We start from the raw sequence: 20739 nt of genomic DNA, 5'->3' as shown, positions 1-20739 counted from the left end.
TAACTCCCACTTTGGGTTTGTCTGAGGTATTTTGGAGAGGACACTTCTGAAAGGAGATAGTGTCCTCCCTTGGCAAGTCCTGTGAACAGTGTTTGACCTTGCTCCTGGGGCCGTGGATAATGTGCGTGTAGGGCCCCTGCCCATGGGATCTGGGCCTGCTTGGACGACACTGTCAGGTAGGTCTCATGCTTGAGTTTCCTAAGCGGGTGTAAACTAGAAATAGGCTGACCTTGAGATTAAAGGGGAAGGCCTACCCATGCTCCAGCTTTGTTGAGATGAGGAAGAAGGGTTCACTGCCACATGTTAAGTGCTTTTCCTCTTTGTCTTCCTCTGTACGTCACTTCCTAAGCTTCACGGTGGAGGTGGGGGGTTGGGCACTGGAGTAATCACGAAGCATTTTAGGGATCTGGTGGGGGAGGGGAATAACACAGATCGTGTTTCATGGGATGCTTTACCTGGCTCAGTGTGACTCAGTGCACAGCCTATACCTGTATATGCACAATGTGGGAGGTTCTCTTATTTTGATGGGAAATGGAGAAAAAATTGCCCCCTCCCCATGAATGCCTGAGCTTGCAGAGTATGGTAGCCCTGCAGTAGTAAGACACTGCAGTGGGAGGACACACACAATGTCTCCCATGTCCCCAGTGCCTGAGACGGATTCAGTGTGCCCAAGGTGGTACACCCTGAAGAAACAGAAATCTGAACATCTCAGTCCATGGGTCTCAGAACGTACCATGAGGATCACCAGCTCCCACTGCCATACTACCACAACCCTAGCCTACAACTGCACCTCCATTGCTCTCATGGACAAATCCCTCCATCCTTTCAAAACTCAAAAGACAAGCAGGAGTGGCTCTGAAAAAGCCACACACACACACACACACACACACACACACACACACATATGCACAAAGCATGTAGCATTTGTGTACTTTTTAAAGTTCCTAAATTTGTGACAATGTTTTTTCACCCATTCCAAATAAAAACTCACCTCCTACGTTTGAATAGTTACTAAGAAGACTTTCTGGGGCTTTCCTGGTGACTCAGTGGTAAAGAATCCACTGATACAGGAGAAAAAGATTTGGACCCCTCATCTGGGAACATAACACCTGCCACAGAGCAACTAAGCCCACAGGCCGCAACTACTGAGGGTTACATGTGAGAAGCTTGCACACCACATCTACAGAAAAGCTGGAGCAGCAAGGAAGACCCCAGAGCAGCCAAAATTCAACAAACAAAATTATTAAAAAAAAAAAAAAAAGGAAGACTCCCTCTTTCTCAACTGGTTAACTTCTGGGTCTCATCAACCTTCTCTGAAAACAGAAGTTTTTATCCACTGCTGATTGGAAGCAGCTTCCACCTGTCCTCTAGTGGTTCCAACAGGAGCTTCCAGGTGCAGAGAATGCTTTTCCTCCATATTGAGGCTGCAGTGACAGCCCAGAGGTGTGAACACCTCCCTCTGTGTGGCACTCTTCTCACCCTGTGCAGGTTCCAGGCCCATTGACATTATCAGCTTGCTTGCTCTCCCAACAGCTATGAAGGAGGAAGCTGAGGGGTGGCGGGGCTAGCAAATGCTCACAGCCATATGACCTCCAAGTGACAGAGGTGGCTTTGCTCTGGGTACTTGGCTTCAGATCCTGGACACAGGGAGCTACTCTGTATCAGCACCTGGTGTGGGAGTTGATAGGACTCCAACGGCCCCAATGCATCACAGCTCTCATTCATGAGGTGGAGCACACACCACACCTTCTGGATTCTGGGTTGGGTTGTGGGACTTGTTGCAGCAATGGAAGTTTAGCAGGTGCAGTAATGGAAGGTTACAAGGTGCACCATTACCACACCCAGGGCAAGCAGCCCTGTAACTGGGCTTGTTCTCCAGTCATGTGCCATGGACATGCCCAGGCCAATGGCCTGGTCCAAGAAGGCAGATGACAGGCACATGGAGCAGAATGATCGACACATTTCTACTCTAAAGGAGTACTTCTCCATGCATCCTGCAGTAATCTTATGGTGGTTGTTACACAGCATGGCTGTGACAACAGCTGACTGATACAGCCTGTGTCCCTGATGTTTTCCTGGCTGCAAACAGACTGGCCTGAACTAGACAGGCAGAAACAGTTGAACACCTGCATACACAGATTCAACCCCATGATTTATCAGTGGCTGAATGATCTGACATACAGAAAGGATGTTCCAATTCTTAAAAAAGATGCAAGACAAAGACATGCTCCATTCACTGAACGACACCATTTATTTTATTAAGGTCAAGCAGGATGATCTGTTGAGAGGTAATCATTAAGTGTTGAGCATGAAATCGGTACACATCGTCTACAGTGGGTGGTGTGATCAAATTCTCAGGCAAGGCCTCTAACTTCAACCTCAAGAATCAGAGAGCACTTCTCAGCAGAGCGATGACCCAGGGTGAGCCATCAGCTACCATCCAGGAATGCCACGGGAGAAATGTTAGCACTAGAGTGTTTGTATATGCAGTAATATAGCTATACACAAAGGTGTGCACACTGATTCACTGCAATCTTTGGGTCCCTGTCAATGAGACATTTATGAGGCACATGAGGAAATAGACCATTGTGATTCTATATGCTTCGCTGAAAGGACACCAAAGCCTTGTGTATTGTTGTCTAGAAGACAACATTGTCAAAAGACACTGAACAGCTGGATACAGACACAAACTCTATTTTCGCATTTCACAGACATATCTTCAAAATGATTACAATACTGTATGAAGAGGGCAAGAATCACAGATAAAAGCTTTGTGAAATTCAAAACACACTGACACCACTGTGATTGCCTCCCTAAAGGAGAAAAGCAGGGTCCATGGCTAGACAGCTTTTTCTTTTCTGCTATGACCCATTTTCACAGCAAGGGACCGTAGCACGTGGGGAGGAGGATGACATTTCATTGGCAGAAGAGGGATTTTTCAAGTTTTTCAAATTTTTCAACAGATTAATTTAAGAGTAAGAAGTGAGGGAAAACCTGTTTCTCTTTGTGGGTGGGCTGCCAAAGGAACATTTATTGCCAGCATTACTGAAGCCTGCCAGGTCAGTTCCCTCCAGGGCTACAGAGATATCACCATGGCCAGTCCAACTTGTCATTCTGGCTAAGTGGGTGTGGAGTAGTGCCCTTTAATAAGACATTGTGTGCTTCTGTCTTTGGTAAGGCACCAGCCACCGGTGACAAAGGGATATCTCCCCACCTGCCAGAAAACTCCTTTCATGGGCATAAGAAGAAACAAGGAGAAATATGATCTGACCTCCAAATATCACCCCAACATAAAATTATCTTAGGGCTTCTCCTGCGATTATCCAATCATCTCACCCAAGTGGGATTGAACAGAAATGATCAGGTTAAAAATCAGATGGTGAGAGCCAAATCACAAGGGGCTGAACATCTATTGTGCCTATTGACGTGCATATAGCCTCTTTGTAGGTGTCTAAGTTTCTGGCTCATGTTTTAACTGTGATGTCTGTTTTCATACTGTTCACTTGGAAATTTCTCTATACATTGTGGATACAAATCATTTGTCACACATGGGATCTGCTTCTAGAGAAGAAGAACTTATCTTCTCCTAGTAGTCACTTGGCCACTGGAAAACAACAGGTCAACAGTGTTTAGTGAATAGACTCTCTTGACTACCTTGCAATATCAAATGATAAAACAGGGAACGGACAGTGGTTAACTCTGCGGCAGAGAAAGACCAGGTCTAGGAGTTGTGTGGTCCACTAGGATCTCTGGAAAGCCAGAGCCATGAGTTCTTAGAGGAAACATGGCCCTGACACAGCCATAAGAAACCCAGAGAAGCACAAAGAGACAAGTTGCCAATTAGAAGGCACAATAATATATACACCAAAGAAATGTTTTTGGATGGGGGCAGGTAGTAAATGAAGAAAATATCTCAGGTGCCTTAAGAAAAAAAGAAACCCTCACAAGCACATAACTTCCAGACTCAATTTCAGCCAGATAATCTCACTTTGCAGGACAAATATTTGCAAGTTGGTGTCATCCCAGAAGAACAAAAGCCAGTATGTCCCTTTTGCATGCATCTCAAAGCATGCACATTGTGGAAGTGGTGATTTCACCATGAGTGAACCCACCTGGTTGGAAGCTCATCATTTACAGCTGGTCTTTAAACCTCATGGGCAACTATTCTCCTTTCTAACACATTAATAAATGATGCTCATCCTTATGATTTTTTTCTGGGTCAGAGGTCATCCCTAAAGGACAGACACAATGAATGGCACAACATTTCCTGACCCACGGGAGAAGACAGCCACCCAGAACCTCCAGCGATACACTGGACAGCACGTGCACCAGGGGAGCCCCACCCCACCCCACCCTCACCAACTCCCAACCTGCCTGGACCTTCTTAGAGAGGCGCACTGTTTCGTACCACCTGGAGGACATGGTTCAGTACCTGCACGCAGGGCCAGCAGAGACCACTTGGGTGACCACATCTGCATGCACAGGGTGCACCTGAGACCCCCTGCCACGTGGAGAAGCATGGGGGCGCCAGGAGGCAGCCTCACGCAGTGTGGAGGCGGGAGCCACTCTGCTCAGCATTCCATGTGAATCTATGAATTAAAGAACTCATCCCAAATGCACACATGGAAGTTACTGCTTTGCTGACTTCCACCTGGCCATGAAAGGAGGACCCCCTCCCCACCTCCGTTCCCTGTCGACAGGAGGTAAATACAGGCTGCGGTTTTCAGCTTCATCCACAGAACCAGAGCTGGTGGCTCCGCCAACCACATCCCCATCCTCCTGCTCCGGGGAGGGCCGATTGTGCACTGGGCGCACCCTCATCTGCCTCTCTCTGGCTGAACGCTGTTGAACAGGCACTTCAGCTACTCCTCACCCTGGTGTATTTTGTCATCCGGCTCCTGGTGCTCATGACAAGCACTGACTTTATCTTGACAAAGTGCTCATAGTCCACCAGGCTCTTGGGGCCCAGGTAGCTGGCCAGGATGTTGAAGAAAATGCCCTCCCAGGGGTCCAGGTTCTCGTTCCCTGGCATCCTTCTACTGCTGTATCAGGACACTTCTCTAGCTGCTTCTCGAGCTGGGATTGCTGGACAGACAGAAGATACACAAGCCTGCTGGGGACCTAGCCATGCATGGGGGCTGGCCAGCGCCTGCCACCACCTGTGCTGGGAGGCTACTGGATACACCCCTGCAGGAGGCAGACAGATAAATGGCAACCCAGGAGGTACTCAGGACAACCCTGCAGGAGGAGTCCAGATATCCAACTGGAGGAACACAAGAGCCATCTGCATCCAGAAAAGTCCAAAACTGGGAGATTCACAGGCAGTGAAGTAGTCCTGGAGGGCAAGTGTGCTCTCAAGGCATTTCCCTGATAACCTAGGGGTGGGATCAAAGTGGACCAAAGCAGTGCACTTAAAGAGATGTCCTAGGGTGGGATTACTAAATCCTTCTGGCAGAATGAGAGGTGAAAGGTTAAGAGGACAAAGAGTTGGAAGAAGAGAGATGGAGGTGGGGTACAGGGCTGGTTGGTGGGGGGTGTCCAGAAGCTGCCCTGCCTCCTTACTCTGGGACACACAGACACCCTTGCTCCTATACTGGCATGCACCCCTACCTCCTTGCCCTCTTATAACCTGCTGTGAAAACAAGAGAGGGAGTGAGGAATGGCATTAAATAGTCTCCAAGTAGTGGCTGGCTGACGCCAGGGAACACCCTGTACTCAGTCTCTGTTTCCAACACCAGCAGAGTCTCATGTTCCTTCACCACCTGGTGACATGAATGTCCTCCCCCAAACCCACTGGAGCATCATGGGGTCGGGTGGGGTTGCCCAAAGAGGCCAGAGGCACAGACTTGCTGCTTGGTGGGTGGGGGAGCGGAAAATAGAAATTGTTTTCCTGGTGCGGAGGCTTGGAAGGACCCCATGGCCTGCTCTGCCTTTCAGGGCAGCCTGCCCTCTGTTAGAGGACACGCAAGCCTCTTGATGAAAGTGAAAGAGGAGAGTGAAAAAGTTGACTTAAAGCTCAACATACAGAAAATGAAGATGATGGCATCTGGTCGGATCACTTCATGGGAAATAGATGGGGAAACAGAAGAAACAGTGTCAGACTTTATTTTTAGGGGCTCCAAAATCACTGCAGATTGTGACTGCAGCCATGAAATTAAAAGATGCTTACTCCTTGGAAGAAAAGGTATGACCAACCTAGATAGCATATTCAAAAGCAGAGATATTACTTTGCCGACTAAGGTCCGTCTAGTCAAGGCTATGGTTTTTCCAGTGGTCATGTATGGATGTGAGAGTTGGACTGTGAAGAAGGGTGAGCACCAAAGAATTGATGCTTTTGAACTGTGTTGTTGGAGAAGACTCTTGATAGTCCCTTGGACTGCAAGGAGATCCAACCAGTCCATTCTGAAGGAGATCGAACCTGGGATTTCCTTGGAAGGAATGATGTTAAAGCTGAAGCTCCAGTACTTTGGACACCTCATGCAAAGAGTTGACTTATTGGAAAAGACTCTGATGCTGGGAGGGATTGGGGGCAGGAGGAGACGGGGATGACCGAGGATGAGATGGCTGGATGGCATCACGGACTCGATGGACATGAGTCTGAGTGAACTCCGGGAGATGGTGATGGACAGGGAGGCCTGGCGTGCTGTGATTCATGGGGTCACAAACAGTCAGACATGACTGAGCGACTGAACTGAACTGACCTTTCAGTTGAGTGAGAACAGGATTAATTGCAATTCATTAATTCCAACCAAAAGATAAAGAGACCTCAGCTGATTCTTGAAACAGGGCTATAGAAATCAGTTGCCATCCCTGGAAACTAGAAGCTGCAGACTGGACCGAGGGAGTCCTTTGTCCACAACTGCCCATATGTCCCACTTTCTATCTGAAAAGACAGGGGAGCCTCCCACGGCCTGATACTGCATCTTTGTCCTGGTTAGGCTGCCTGTCACTGTCAGTTTCCACCAATGCTGGTCATAGTGGAGGACAGTCCTCTACACTGTACCTGGAGGAGGCCATGGACCACCACTGCCTCCAGATCTAGGAAGGTGAAGCTCATCAAGCACACTCATGAAGCACAACAGCATGGACTTAACATGGAGACCACAAGGGATACAGTGAAGGCTCCCAGGAGGACAACAGGAATGAGGCCCCACGGCAGACTGCTTCAATGTCTCAGATACTAACAAAGTTTGTCGACGGCATCACTGATGTGACGGACATGAGTATGAACATACACAATAATGCTAGAATGTTCTCACCACCTGATGTGAAGAACTGACTTATTGGAAAAAAACCTGATGCGGGGAAAGATCGAAGGTGGGGGAGAAGGGGAAAACAGACGATGAGATGGTAGGATGGTATCACTGACTCAATGGATATGAGTTTCAGTAAAATTCAGGGAGGTAGTGATGGACAGGGAGGCCTGGAGTGCTACAGTCCATAGGGTCTCAAAGAGCCAGACATGACCAGGGTACTATATAAAATGGGGAACCTCGTGTCTGTCCCCCACTACAAGAAGGGAGAGAGCAAGAGAGAAGAAGACCTTATGCAACCAGCTGGACACCCAGACCAGTGAAGCTTCCAGGCATTCACATCCCACTGGCCCTCCCCCCAGTCTACCCATCCCACCTCAGGGAGAGTACCCGATCCCCTGGAGATGTGCTGTCGTCCAGGTTGTTGAGGGCATTATCCATGTGGACCAGATGGTGGGACAGTGACACCAGGAGTTTCACCACCTCGCCGAGGTCCCCAATGAACATGCGGAACTTGTCAAGCTTGTCGGGCTTGCACACAGTCTTGACCATGGCCTCCACCTCATCACCCAGCATGCTGTTGGCCTTCATGTCCTCCAGAAGGCTCTGCCATGCTTCCCAAAGTACCTACAGCTTGTGGCCAAGGCTCTCAATGAGGTCCTGCAGTGGGTACAGTGTGCAAGACTCAGTTGTGGCCCTGCTCACTTGGGTGCCCTGCAGCTCCCACCCTCACCTCCTGGCCTGCAGGACCTCAGCAACTTGTTTCACATGAACAAATATCCGGCCAGCATTGAAAAAAATCTACAGGCAATAAATGCTGGTTAGGCTGTGGAAACAATGGAAGCCATCATGCATTGTTTGAAAGTGAAAGTTGCTCAGTCACATCCAACTCTGTGACTCTATGGACTGTACAGTACATGGGGTGCTCCAGGCCAGGATTCTGGAGTGGATAGCCTTTCTCTGCTCCAAAGGAATCTTCCCAACCCAGGTCTCCTGCCTTGTGGGAGGGTTCTTTACCATCTGAACCATGAGGGAAGCCCTCTTGCACTGTTAGTGAGAAAGTAAATTGGTATAGCCATTATCGACAATAGTATGGAGATGTCATAAAACAACAACAACAACAACAACAAAAACTAGGAATAAAACTACCATGTGATCTAACAATTCTCAGTATTGGACATATACCCTGTAGGAAACCATGACTGAAATAGATACATATACCTCACTGTTCATTGCAGCACTATTTACAATAGCTAGCACATGGGTGGAGATGGAAATGGCAATCCACTCCAGTATTCTTTCCTGGAGAATCCCAGGGACAGAGGAGCCTGGTGGGCCCCCATCTATGGGGATGCACAGTGTTGGACATGACTGAAGCATCCTAGCAGCAGCACATGGAAGTAAACTAGATGTCCATCAGGTGATGGATGGATAAAGAAGCCATGGTACTTGTACACAATGGAATATTACTCAGCCACAAAAAGAAACACATTTGAGTCAGTTCTAATGAGGTGGATGAACCTAGATACTATCATCTGAGTGACCTAAATCAGAAAGAAAAAAGAAAAAAAGCATTATGTACAAACACATGTATATGGAATCTAGAAAGATGATACTGATGAACCTATTTGCTGGGCAGCAGTGAAGATGCAGACACATAAAGGACAGATGGATAGGAGAAGGATAGTGAGATTAATGGAGAAAGTAGCATGGAAACATGCATATTACAATATGGAAAAATTCAGTAGGAATTTGTGGGATGACACAGGGAGTTCAACACTGCCATCCTACCCACCCCCCACCTTTTTTCCCCCAAAAAATTCCAATCATGGGTCCCTGATGGTTCTCCAACCCTCCTCCCTCCTTGTCCACACATCCCAGCCACTGGTCCCTGACCTCCTCTCCCAGTGTCTCTCCTCATCCTGTCTACACTGCTCCCTGACTTTAAGTCCTTGACTTCACCTCCCAGCCCCCTTCCCCTTTGTTTGCATGGCTGTATCTGGTAGTCACTGACCTCATGTGCAAGCCTCCTTCCTGTTCACACAGCTTCCAACCCCTGGTCTACTGAGTTGATGTGCAGTCCTCTTCTTACCACCGATCTCTGAATTCCATGCCAGTAATCCTCCTCTGTGTTCACACTGCTCTAACCGCTCATCCCTGGACTCATCTACCAGCCTCATTCCTCACTGCCTGTGTGTCTGTGTGCATGCGCAGTCACATCCAATGAATTGCCATCGAATAATGAGCTGTAGCCCACCAGGCTCCTCTGTCCATGATGTTTCCCTGGCAAGAGTACTGGTGTGGGTTGCCACTTCCTACTCAAAGGGATCTTCCAGACTGGGAATTGAACCAGCACCTCCTGCATTGGCAGGCATATTCTTTACCACTGAGTCACCTGGGAAGCCCCCTACCCATAAGTCTTTGTCCACACATCTAAACTAGTGGTCTCTGACCTCAACTACAATACTCCTCATCCTTGCCCACACAGTTCCAGCCACTGGGGCCTGACTTAATGTTCAAACCTTCTCATCCCATTCACATAGATCAGGCTGCTTGCCCCTGACTTTATCTCAAAACCTCCTCCTACTTGTACACACTGTTCCAGCCATCAGTGCCTGACTATATCTGTCAGCCTCCTCCTCCTTGGACAGAGAGTTCTTGCCAAGGGTCAGCAATTTCTCTTCTAGTCCTCTGTCCCTTGTCTTAACAGCTCCAACCACAGTCCTTCACCTTATCTGCTATCCTCCTCATCTTTATCCACACAGTCCCTGACTTCATCTACAAACCTCCCCATCCTTTACACAGATCTGGCTGCCTGTCGCTGACATTATCTCCAGGCTTCCTTCCAATTGAATACACCACTCCATTCATCGGAACCTGATATTATCTGTACTTCTCCTGGTACAGAGAGCTCTAGCCACTGGTCCTTGGTTTTGCTTTCCAATACTCCTACCTGGAGTTCCCAATGCTCCAGCCTCTGGTCCCTGATTTCTTCTCCAAATGTCCCCCTCCTTGTGCACATAGCTTCAGCAACAGATCATTGAATTCATCTCCAGTCCTCTCCTCCCAAGTCAGCACAGCTGAAAATTGGTCCCTGAAGCACCCTTAATTTGTCCTCATGTTCACACAGCTGCCTAGCCACTCAGAAATCCCCCCTCCTCCTTGTGCACACACAAGGCCAAGAACTGGTCCCTGAACACCTCTCTAATCAGCTCTCCTCTTTTCTTAGAGGTAGCTGATCTAAACTGTAATCGTCCTCATCCTTCAGTTCACTTGCTCAGTCATGTCCGACTCTTTGTGACCCCATGGGCTGCAGCATGCCAGGCTTCCCTGTCCATCACTAATTACCAGAGTGCAAACTCATGTCCATCGAGTCAGTGATGCCACCCAACTATTTCATCTCTGTCGTTCCCTCCTCCTTCTGCCTTCAGTCTTTCCCAGCATCAGAGTCTTCTCAAATGAGTCAGCTCTTCCCATCACATGGCCAAAGTATTGGAGCTTCACTTCAGCATCATATTCAGGACTGATCTCCTGTAGGATGGCCTGGCTGGATCTCCTTGCAGTCCATGGTACTCTCAAGAGTCTTCTCCAACACCACAGTTCAGAAGCATCAATTCTTTGGCACTCAGCTTCCTTTATATTCCAACCCTCACATCTACACATGACTACTAGAAAAACCATGGCTTTGACTAAATGGACTTCTATTGGCAAAGTAATGTCTGCTTTTTAACATGCCGTCTAGATTTGTCATAGATTTTCTTCTAAGGAGCAAGCATCTTTTAAATCCATGGCTCCAGTCTCCACCTGCAGTGAGTCTTCGGCTCAGTTCAGTCGCTCAGTGGTGTCTGACTATTTGTGACCCCATGAATAGCAGCACTCCAGGTCTTCCTCTCCATCAACAACTCCTGGAGTTCACTCAGACTCGCGTCCGTCGAGTCCATGATGCCATCTAACCGTCTCATACTCGGTTGTCCCCTTCTCCTCCTGGCCCCAATCCCTCCCAGCATCAGAGTCTTTTCCAATGAGTCAACTCATCCAGTGAGGTGCCCAAAGTACTGGAGTTTCAGCTTTAGCATCATTCCTTCCAAAGAAATCCCAGGGTTAATCTCCTTCAGAATGGACTGGTTGGATCTCCTTGCAGTCCAAGGGACTCTCAAGAGTCTTCTCCAAAAACACAGTTCAAAAGTATCAATTCTTTGGAGCTCAGCCTTCTTCACAGTACAACTCTCACATCCATACATGACTACTGGGAAAACCATATCCTTGAGTAGACGGACCTTAGTCGGCAAAGTAATGTCTCTCTTTTGAATATGCTATCAGAGGTTGGTCATACCTTTTCTTCCAAGGAGTAAGCATCTTTTAATTTCATGGCTGCAATCACCATCTGCAGTGATTTTGGAGCCCAAAAAATTAAAGTATGACACTGTTTCCACTGTTTCCCCTTCTATTTCCCATGGAGTGATGGGACCAGATGCCATCATCTTCATTTTCTGAATGTTGAGCTTTAAGTCAACTTTTTCACTCTCCTCTTTCACTTTCATCAAGAGAGTTTTTAGTTCCTCTTCACTTTCTGTCATAATGGTGGTGTCATCTGCATATTTGAGGTTATTGAGATTTCTCCTGGCAATCTTGATTCCAGCTTGTGCTTATTCCAGTCCAGCGTTTCTCATGATGTACTCTGCATAGAAGTTATATAAGCAGGGTGACAATATACAGCCTTGACAGACTCCTTTTCCTATTTGGAACCAGTCTGTTGTTTATGTCCAGTTCTAACTTGTTCTTCCTGGCCTGCATACAGATTTCTCAAGAGGCAGGTTAGGTGGTCTGGTATTCCCATCTCTTTCAGAATTTTCCACAGTTTATTGTGATCCACACAGTCAAAGGCTTTGGCATAGTCAAAGCAGAAATAGATGTTTTTCTGGAACTCTCTTGCTTTTCCCATGATCCAGAAGATGTTGGCAATTTGATCTCTGGTTCCTCTGCCTTTTCTAAAACCAGCTTGAACATCAGGAAGTCAAGGTTTATGTATTGATGAAGCCTAGCTTGGAGAATTTTGAGCATTACTTTACTAGCATTTGAGATGAGTGCAGTTGTGTGGTAGTTTGAGCATTCTTTGGCATTGCCTTTCTTTGGGATTGGAATGAAAACTGACCTTTTTCAGTCCTGTGGCCACTACTGAGTTTTCCAAATTTGCTGGCATACTGAGCCCAGCACTATCACAGTGTCATCTAGAGCCCTGTAAAAATACAATATCTCACTGTTTCCATTGTTTTCTCATGTATTTGCCATAAAGTGATGGGACTGGATGCCATGATCTTACTTTTTGGAATGTTGAGTTTGAAGCCAACTTTTTCACTCTCCTCCACTGTGTCCTCACATTTGGGCACACAGTTCCCATCACTGGTACCTGACTTTATCAACAACCCTCTCCCTGCTTGTACTCACAGCTCCAGCCACTGTTCCTGGACTTTCTCCTCACAGCTTCATCTACTGGTCCCTGATCTCCTCTATAGTGTGTTTCTTACTTGTCCACACTGCTCGATCCAAGGTCCTTAACTTTCTCTCTAGTATGTGGACTTCTTATTCTCATAGCTTCAGCCACTGGTCTTTGATTCCCACTCCAGTCAGTCCTCCTGTTCATTTTCCATACAACTCCAGCCAGAAGTCACTAACTTCTTCTCAACCTTTGCTTTCCCACATATCTCTCTAACCACCAGTCCCTGGCATCCTCTCCAATCTTCCTGCCCCTTGTCCAGCAGCCCCAGCAATTGATCCCAAAGTTGTCTATCAATGCCATTCCTTTGTCTCAGTTCAGTTCAGTCACTCAGTTGTGTATGACTCTTTATGACCCCATGGACTACAGCACGCTAGTGGACAAAGGAGCCACACTAGCTACAGTCTATGGGGTTGCAAAGATTCAGACATGACTTTGCAACTAACTTTCACTCCCCACCGCCACCCCAACACACCTTAAACACACAGCTTCAATGGCCAGTGCCTGGCCTACTCTCCAATCTTCCTCCTCCTTGCCCACATAGCTCCAGCCACTGGTCCCCAAACTATGCTACATGACTCCTCCTTGTGTGACACAGCTGCATCTATAAATCCTTGGCCACGTGTCAAAACAATCTCCTACTTGAACACAAAGCTCCCATCAGGGGTCCCTTTCCTTGTCTCTAGTGAGCCTCTTACTTTTCTACACATCTCCATCTAGTGTTCACTGACCCACAGTGCACCTGTCCTCCACTTTGTGCACAGGGGTCTGACCACCAGTCATTCCCTTGTCTATGAATCATATCCTCCTTGAACACTGAGCTCCAACTATGTTTCACAGTCTACTCTCCAAGCCTCTCCACGTCATTCCAAGTCACTGGTTCCTGACCTCATCTACCATCCTCTTCTCCACATACAGCTAGGAACAAGTCACTGAACTTCTCTTAACTTTTCCATCCACCTAGTCCACATACCTCTGGAGAAAATTCCCTGACCTCTCCAATCTGTTCTTACTCCATCTCCAACAACTCAAGCCACTGGTCCTGACCCTTCTTCACATCTTTTTTAAACCCTGTCCGCACAGCTCCAGCCAACGGCACCTGACCTTCTGGTGTTCCAGAAAAACTGCACCCATATGTTCCTAACTCAATGGAGATAAGTTTGGATAAACTCCATGAACTGTGGATGGACAGGGAGGCCTGGCATGCTACAGTCCATAGGATCACAAAGAGTCGGACAGGACAGAGCAACTGAACTGAACTGACCTGAACAGCAGTCCTCCTCATTCACATCCACGCAGTCCCATCCAGTGGACTCTGAGTTATTAATTGATGAACCTCCTCATCCTCCTTCATACAATTTATTTCCAGTTCACACATTATCTCCAATTGTCCTTTTTGTACACACGGCTCCAGGCCCTGGTGGAGCTCCTCCTCCTCCTTGTACAGAGAGCCTTTAGCTATTGGTTTCCTTTCCACACCTCAGTTTCCTTTCCATTCCTTCTCCTCTGTGTCCAAACAGCTCCAGAGTCTGCATGTTCCCTCCTCCTTGTCCACACAGCCCCACCCATGGTCCCTGACCTCATCTCCAATCTTCCTCATTGACCAAACAGCACAAGCCACGGACACCTGAGTCCATCTCCAGACCTCCTCCCCTGTCCCAAAAGCTCCAGCCACTGGTCCCTGAATTCCTCTTCAATCCTTCTTGGTCTTGTGCCGAGGGCTCTAACCATTGGTCCTTGTCTTTCTTCCTATCCTCTCTCTGCACGTCAACACAACTCCAGACAATTGTCCCTTGACTTTCTCTATAAGCGTCCTCTTCCTTGTCTATGCAGCTATAGCAACTGGTTTCCAACATTGTCTCTCAAAGGCCTTCCATTCTGTCAGCACTGTTCTATCTAGTGGTCACTGGCCTGAACTGCAATCCTCCTCAACCCTGTCCCCACAGTCCCTGCCATGGGTCCCTGATTTGATTTACAAATCCCCTCATCCTTCCTCACACAAGTCCAGCCACCTGTCTCTGATTTTATATCCAATCTTCCCTCCTCATCTACACAGCAACAGCTACAGGGCTCTGGCCCCCTCTCCAGTCCTGCTCTTCCTTATACACACAGCTCCAGTCACTGGTTCTTGATCGCCTCTCCGACTTTCCTCCTCCTTGTCCACAAAGTTCCAGCTACTAGTCCCTAACTGAAAGTGAAGTCGTTCAGTCCTGTCTGAATCTTTGCAAACCGTAGACTGTAGCCCACCAAGCTCCTCCATCCATCGGATTCTCCAGGCAAGAATACTGGAGTGGGTTGCCATTTCCTTCTCCAGGGGGTCTTCCTGACCCAGGGATCAAACTCAGGTCTCCCATATTGCAGGCAGACACTTTAACATCTGAAGCACCAGGGAAGCCCTTAAATACAAGAATACAGTCTCTCAGAAAACCTCCTGTAGAGACACAGAACTTCAGATCTAAGTACTAACATCAAAGATTTCAAGGGAGGAAAGGAATCCAGGTTGAAAGAAGAAGGGGGGGAGACGGGAGAGGAGGTAGGAAAGGGGTGGCCTTACGGACGTCTCCTGCCACCTACAGATACGCAGGTGTTATGGGACTTTTCCCTGGGCCTCCAGAGAAGGGAGGACTGGAACTCAGACCTACCAGAAATCAGACCAGACCAGAATCAGAATTCAAGTTATCTGCCAAGAGGAGGTGATCAGTCTTCAATCCTCAGCTCAGGCTGAGGGCCCTTCGACCAGATTCTTGTGTCAAGGACCAGGGGACTAGAAAAACAGGGAAGGATGGGAAGGGTTAAGGAGAGGAAAGAGAGACAGAAGGGGAGAGAGGTCAATAAAGTCTCTTGTTCCTTACCGGTTGGGGCACTCTGGCCAGTTGTCCACATCAGGAAGAGACCATGGACAAAAGGGTCTCAGTTGCGGCCACTGGGTCTGGTCCATTGGCAGGCAAGCTGGCCCCTGAGTACCCCAAGTGGTCAGGATATTAGTCTCAGCAAAGAAGAGTCCCTGCCAGAATCACCATTTTTTGCAGGAAGGTGGCCCCTTACAGGGCCTGAAACTGGTCTCTTGTCTAAAACTTGGAAATGAATTGTCCGAGGAGACACATGTGTTGACAAAGCAAGAGACCTTATTGGGAAAGGGCACCCAGATGGAGAGCAGTAGGGTAAGGGAACCCAGGAGAACTGCTCTGCCTCATGGCTCGTGATGTTGGGTTTTATGGTGATGGGGTACTGGTCCCTGACCTCCAGTCACATCTTCCTCTTTCTAGTCCTCACTGCTCCAGCTCCTGGTCCCTGTCTGCCTCTCTGTTCTGCCTCGTCTTTGTCACGCAGCTCCAGCCCCTGGTCCCTGACTTAAAATCTCCAAACCACCAAATCTAATCCTTATTCACACAGGTCTGGCCGTGTTGCTGCTGACTTTACCTCCAGCCTTTCTCCTTCTCGTATACCCAGTTCCACCCACTTGTCCTGACTTTATCTCCAATGCACCTCACCCTTCTTCACACAGCACCAACCACGGGTCGCCTTGACTGTTATCACAAACCCTTCACTTGCTTGTTGAAATATCTCCAGACACATGTCACTGACCTCTTCTCTAGTCCTCCTCCTTGTGCACACAGCTTCAGCCACTGGTCTACCACACTTCCAATCTTCCTCCTTGTCCACGAAGCTCTAGCAACTGGCCCCTCACTTTGTGTCTCATTCCTCTTTCTGTTTGTCTACACAGCTTCTAGTGGTCACTGACTTGAGCTGCAATCCTCCTCATCCTTGTTCACATGGCTCTGCTTCCCCTGTCCCTGTTCACACAGATCCAGCCACTTGTCTTACAATGTTATAACCAATCATCCCTCGTTGTCAACACAGCTGAAGTTCAAGCACTTTGACCATCTCTCCAGTCTTGCTTTTATTTATCCACATGTCTCCAGTCAGTGGTTCTTGACATCCTCTCCTATCCCTGTCCACACAGCTGCAGCCACGGGTCTGTGTGACCTCAAGTGAAATCTTTCCCATCCTTGTCCACACTGCTCTGGCCGTAGGTCCCAGACTTTGGTCTACAATTTGCCTCTTAAATTTCCATGGAGCTCCTGCCACAGGGCCCTGACTTTCTGTTCAATCTTCCCTCCACCATGTCCACACAGCTTCAGCCACTGGTACCTGCCCTCCTGTCCAATCATACTGGTCCTTGTCCACACCACTCCAAACACTGGGCCCTGATCTCTTCAGTCCTCCCTCCTCTTTGTCCAGTTACAGACACTGGTCCCTTACCTCCCGTCCTAGCCTCTTTGTCCATACAGCTTCAGCCACTGCTCCTTGACCTCATCTCCCACCCTCCTTCTTCCTGGTCCACCCTCTGGTCCCTGTCCTACATCTATGATCCTCCCTCCTTCTGTTCACAGTGCTCCCACCAGTGGTGTCTGCTGCCTTCCCAACATGTCACATATCTCCTACCCCAGGGCATTTGTACTTATTGCCCCCCCATCCACCAGTCCCTGACAGAACCGGACACTCCCTCCTGTCACTCCAGGTTTTTCCTCATCATGAGCTCATCAGAGCCTTCTCTACAATCACACTCCTTTATTTATGTATGCCTTCACCCAGTTTTACTTTTCTGACCAATTACATTATATGTTTGAAAATGTTTTCTGTAAAGAGCCAGAGAGTAAATATTTTAGACTTCAGAAGCCACACAGCCACTACTCAACATGGCTTACAGTATTAAAGTCCACCAGAGGCCATGTATAAAAGAATGAATTGCCTGTCTTTATTTTTTTATTATTTTTTTATTTTTTGAATTCCCTGTCTTTAAATAAAACTTTATTGACAATAGCAGAGTGGGGGCCATATGTGGCCCACAGGCTCTGTATTGTGTGTTTGTTTTTGTGCTGTGAATACACATGGCTTTCAGGGAAGGAATGATTATTTTGCATATTTCTGCTGTATTCCCCAAGGGCCTGGGTTAATTTCTGGAGTTGAACAGTGACTTATTTTTGGTTAGCACAGCCTTTACAATCTGCTGTTGGATTTATTACCTGATTATAGGAATTTTAAATTGGTAGTCAAAGATGGTATGGACCCCGCTAAGGTCATATAATTAAGTCCCTTGGGTTTCCACTGGGATAGAAGAGACATTATCCATAGACCTTAAAATGAAAGAAACTGGTGGCCACTAAGTTCGTTTGACACTGGATCTCATGACAGAGAGGGATAGCAAGGAGGTCCTGTGGAGAGGCCCAATTTTAGGATAGAAGACTGTCCTTTGAAAGGCTTCACATGCAGGCTCAAATGTCAGCATCCTGTGGAACACAAATGACACATGTGCACGGCCAGGCTGAGGGTGGACCTGAGGGCCACCACCTGTCTCCAGCTAGTATGTTGTTTTCTGAATTTTGGCCTTCCTAAATTTTTCACTGAGAGGTCATGGTACAAGTCACTCCCCAAGTTTTCTTCCGGTTCCTGCTGCTCTTGCAGATCCTTCATCTTTATGAGCAGCTCTACCTCGGGGAACTATGTGCTGTAGTAGGTGGAGTTGGTGGCCAAGGGTGTGGCCTCCAGCAGGCTGGTCTCCTACCTCATGGGAACCCAAATGCTAGCTCTGACTGTGCCCACAGATGCACCTGAAACCTGGGCTGGGATTTGCAAACCATGGGATCAATGAAAGGACACCAGTCAGAGAAAGGAGAAAGTAGAATCAGGAACAGAGTGGGCTTCCCTGTTGGGAAAGTGGGTAAGACTCTGCCTTCCAATGCAGGAGGTAAGAGTTTGATAACTTAGTTGGGAAGAGAATATCACTCATGCTAGGGAGTGTGCAAAAAAAAAAAAAAAAGTCAATAAACCAAGGAAACAAAAAGAAGGGTGGAAAGGGCAGGTCCTGAAGCCAGAACTAGAAAATGAAATTGCTCAGTCATGTCTGACTCTTTGAGACCTCGTAGACTGTAGCCCCGCAGGCTCCTCTGTTCCTGGGATTTTCCAGGCAAGAATACTGGAGTGGGTTGCCATGTACTTCTCTAGGGGATCTTCCCAACCCGGGATTGAACCTGGGTCTCCTACATTGCAGGCAGACCCTTTACCATCTGAGACATCAGGGAATACACCCAGAACTAGAAAACCCTACAAAATAGTACCTCCCTGCCGGTCGGGGAGGAGGGTAAAGGTAGTTTTCTTGGGGAGATTGAGGTTTATGGAGAGCTTTCTGTTGCCATTGGGAGTGTAGCCACAGGCATCCTTCCACCAGCAGCCATATTAGCAGCCTCTGAACCCCTGTCTGCTGCATGATATTTGTACTCCCACCTACTGTCAATCAGTGATGTTTACCAAGACCACATGCACCTGTATGACAGATGTTAGCAGATGCATCTTGGTGGGCAGGTGACTGAATGCAAGAGGCTAAAGAGGGTCCTTTAGAGAATGAAACATGTGATACTCTTAGTCACTCTATCACATCCCACTCTTGGTGACCCCCGGGGAGTGCTAGCCCACAAGGTTTCTGTGTCTTTATGATTCTCCAGGCCAGAATACTGGAGTCAGTAGCAATTCCCTTCTCCAGGGGATCTTACCAACCCAGAGATCGAACCCAGGTCTCCCCTTTTGCAAGTGGATTCTTTAACCATCTGAGCCACCAGGGAAGCTTCCCACCTAGTTCTCTATACAGTATGAATTACAGCAAATTCACCCCCTCAGCTAAATATGTACAAATAGAAGGCCTTTTTTGTAACCACATGTCCTCCGTAGCCTCAACTTTCACTCCTCTGTAACAAGTTTCTGCTCCTCAGCAATAGTGACCTTTGGCATTGGACCGTTTTTTGTTGGGGGTGCTGTCCTGGGCTCCTGAAAGTCGATGCACAACACCCCTGGCCTCCATTCTCCCAGAAGAGACAGTGAGAAGTGTCTCCCAACATTGCCAAGTGCTCCGAGGTCAGACAGCAGAGAAGAACCGTTACCTTATGATAAAAGAACATGTGGGCATCCCTAGAAATGTGTTTTGCCCAAGTGATGTCACTGTCCAATAATGGACATTTAATTTGGGGTGGGTGCCAAAAAAAAAATCCCCAAAGTGCCAAAAACTTGTGGAGAAATCTGTCACCAGAGAACACGCATGAGAATGGATAAAGAGATAGGTCTCAGGCCCCTTGACCTGGAAGCCCAGGTGGTCACAACCACACAGAGGGAAGGACAGGAGTGGAGATGGGTTGAGGTGGTCTACTCAATTCTTTGCCGTCCTGGGCGATGGCACCTTGGACAGCAGCTTCCTCCATTGCTGTGCTCCTTCCAGGAGGTACCCGTCTTTGGGGAAGATGCCCTCCATAGCTCCATGGTGGTTCTCATCCTCATGTCGGGGTCCAGAATATCTGCCAGCGACTTATCCCTGCCTGAGCTTTTACAGGCCAGCTCTTCTGACTTGAGGTCATCATCAGTCCTGTCTTTGGCCTCCATGTAGTTGAGTGTGGGTGGGGAGGCCTAGCCGTCCTTGGAGGGGAGCCCATGGTCACTAGGGGGCTGGGGTTCGGCACCCTGGTGGCTGTAGGGGCAAAAGTAGGAATGGCTGCGACATGCTGAGCATCTTGATTTGGTCTCACTGGAGGCTGGGGGCAATGTTGGTGGCTCCAGGACGTGGGCCAGTGACCGACAGCTTTCCTTCTCAGGCTGGCTCTCCGAGAACACTATCTTGAGCATGATCTTCACCTTGGTGTTGCTATCTATCATCCACTCGATTCTGCCAAGACCAGAGGCATACACTAGAGACACACTGTGTACCCAGGAATGGCTCAAGGATCAGAACTCAGATGAACAAACTAGCTGCTCCTAGGGTGGAGCCTTCCAGACAAGGGAGCCCGACTCAAAGATGGGCCCATCCAGGTCACACATCCCAGGATTGGGGAGATGAGGTCTAGGAGTTCATGCCCCCAGCCCCTCAACTTGGGTCGCTTGACCATCCTTTGCCTCAAGGTTCTCAAATTCAGGAGGAAAATTCCACCATCTCACCCAAGCAGGAAAACA

At 48.1% G+C, this 20739-nt stretch overlaps 1 pseudogene; it reads right to left on the bottom strand.

The window, feature by feature from the left end:
- Positions 1-4817: 4817 nt before the first annotated feature.
- On the bottom strand, positions 4818-20175 carry LOC108634569 (annotated as a pseudogene).
- Between the last annotated feature and the right edge of the window lie 564 nt (positions 20176-20739).

The sequence above is a fragment of the Capra hircus genome, unplaced genomic scaffold, assembly GCF_001704415.2.
Source record: "Capra hircus breed San Clemente unplaced genomic scaffold, ASM170441v1, whole genome shotgun sequence".
In the NCBI taxonomy this organism is placed as follows: Eukaryota; Metazoa; Chordata; class Mammalia; order Artiodactyla; family Bovidae; genus Capra; species Capra hircus.
The sequence above is the reverse complement of the archived record's forward strand: the minus strand, read 5'-3'. Positions and strand labels throughout refer to the sequence as shown.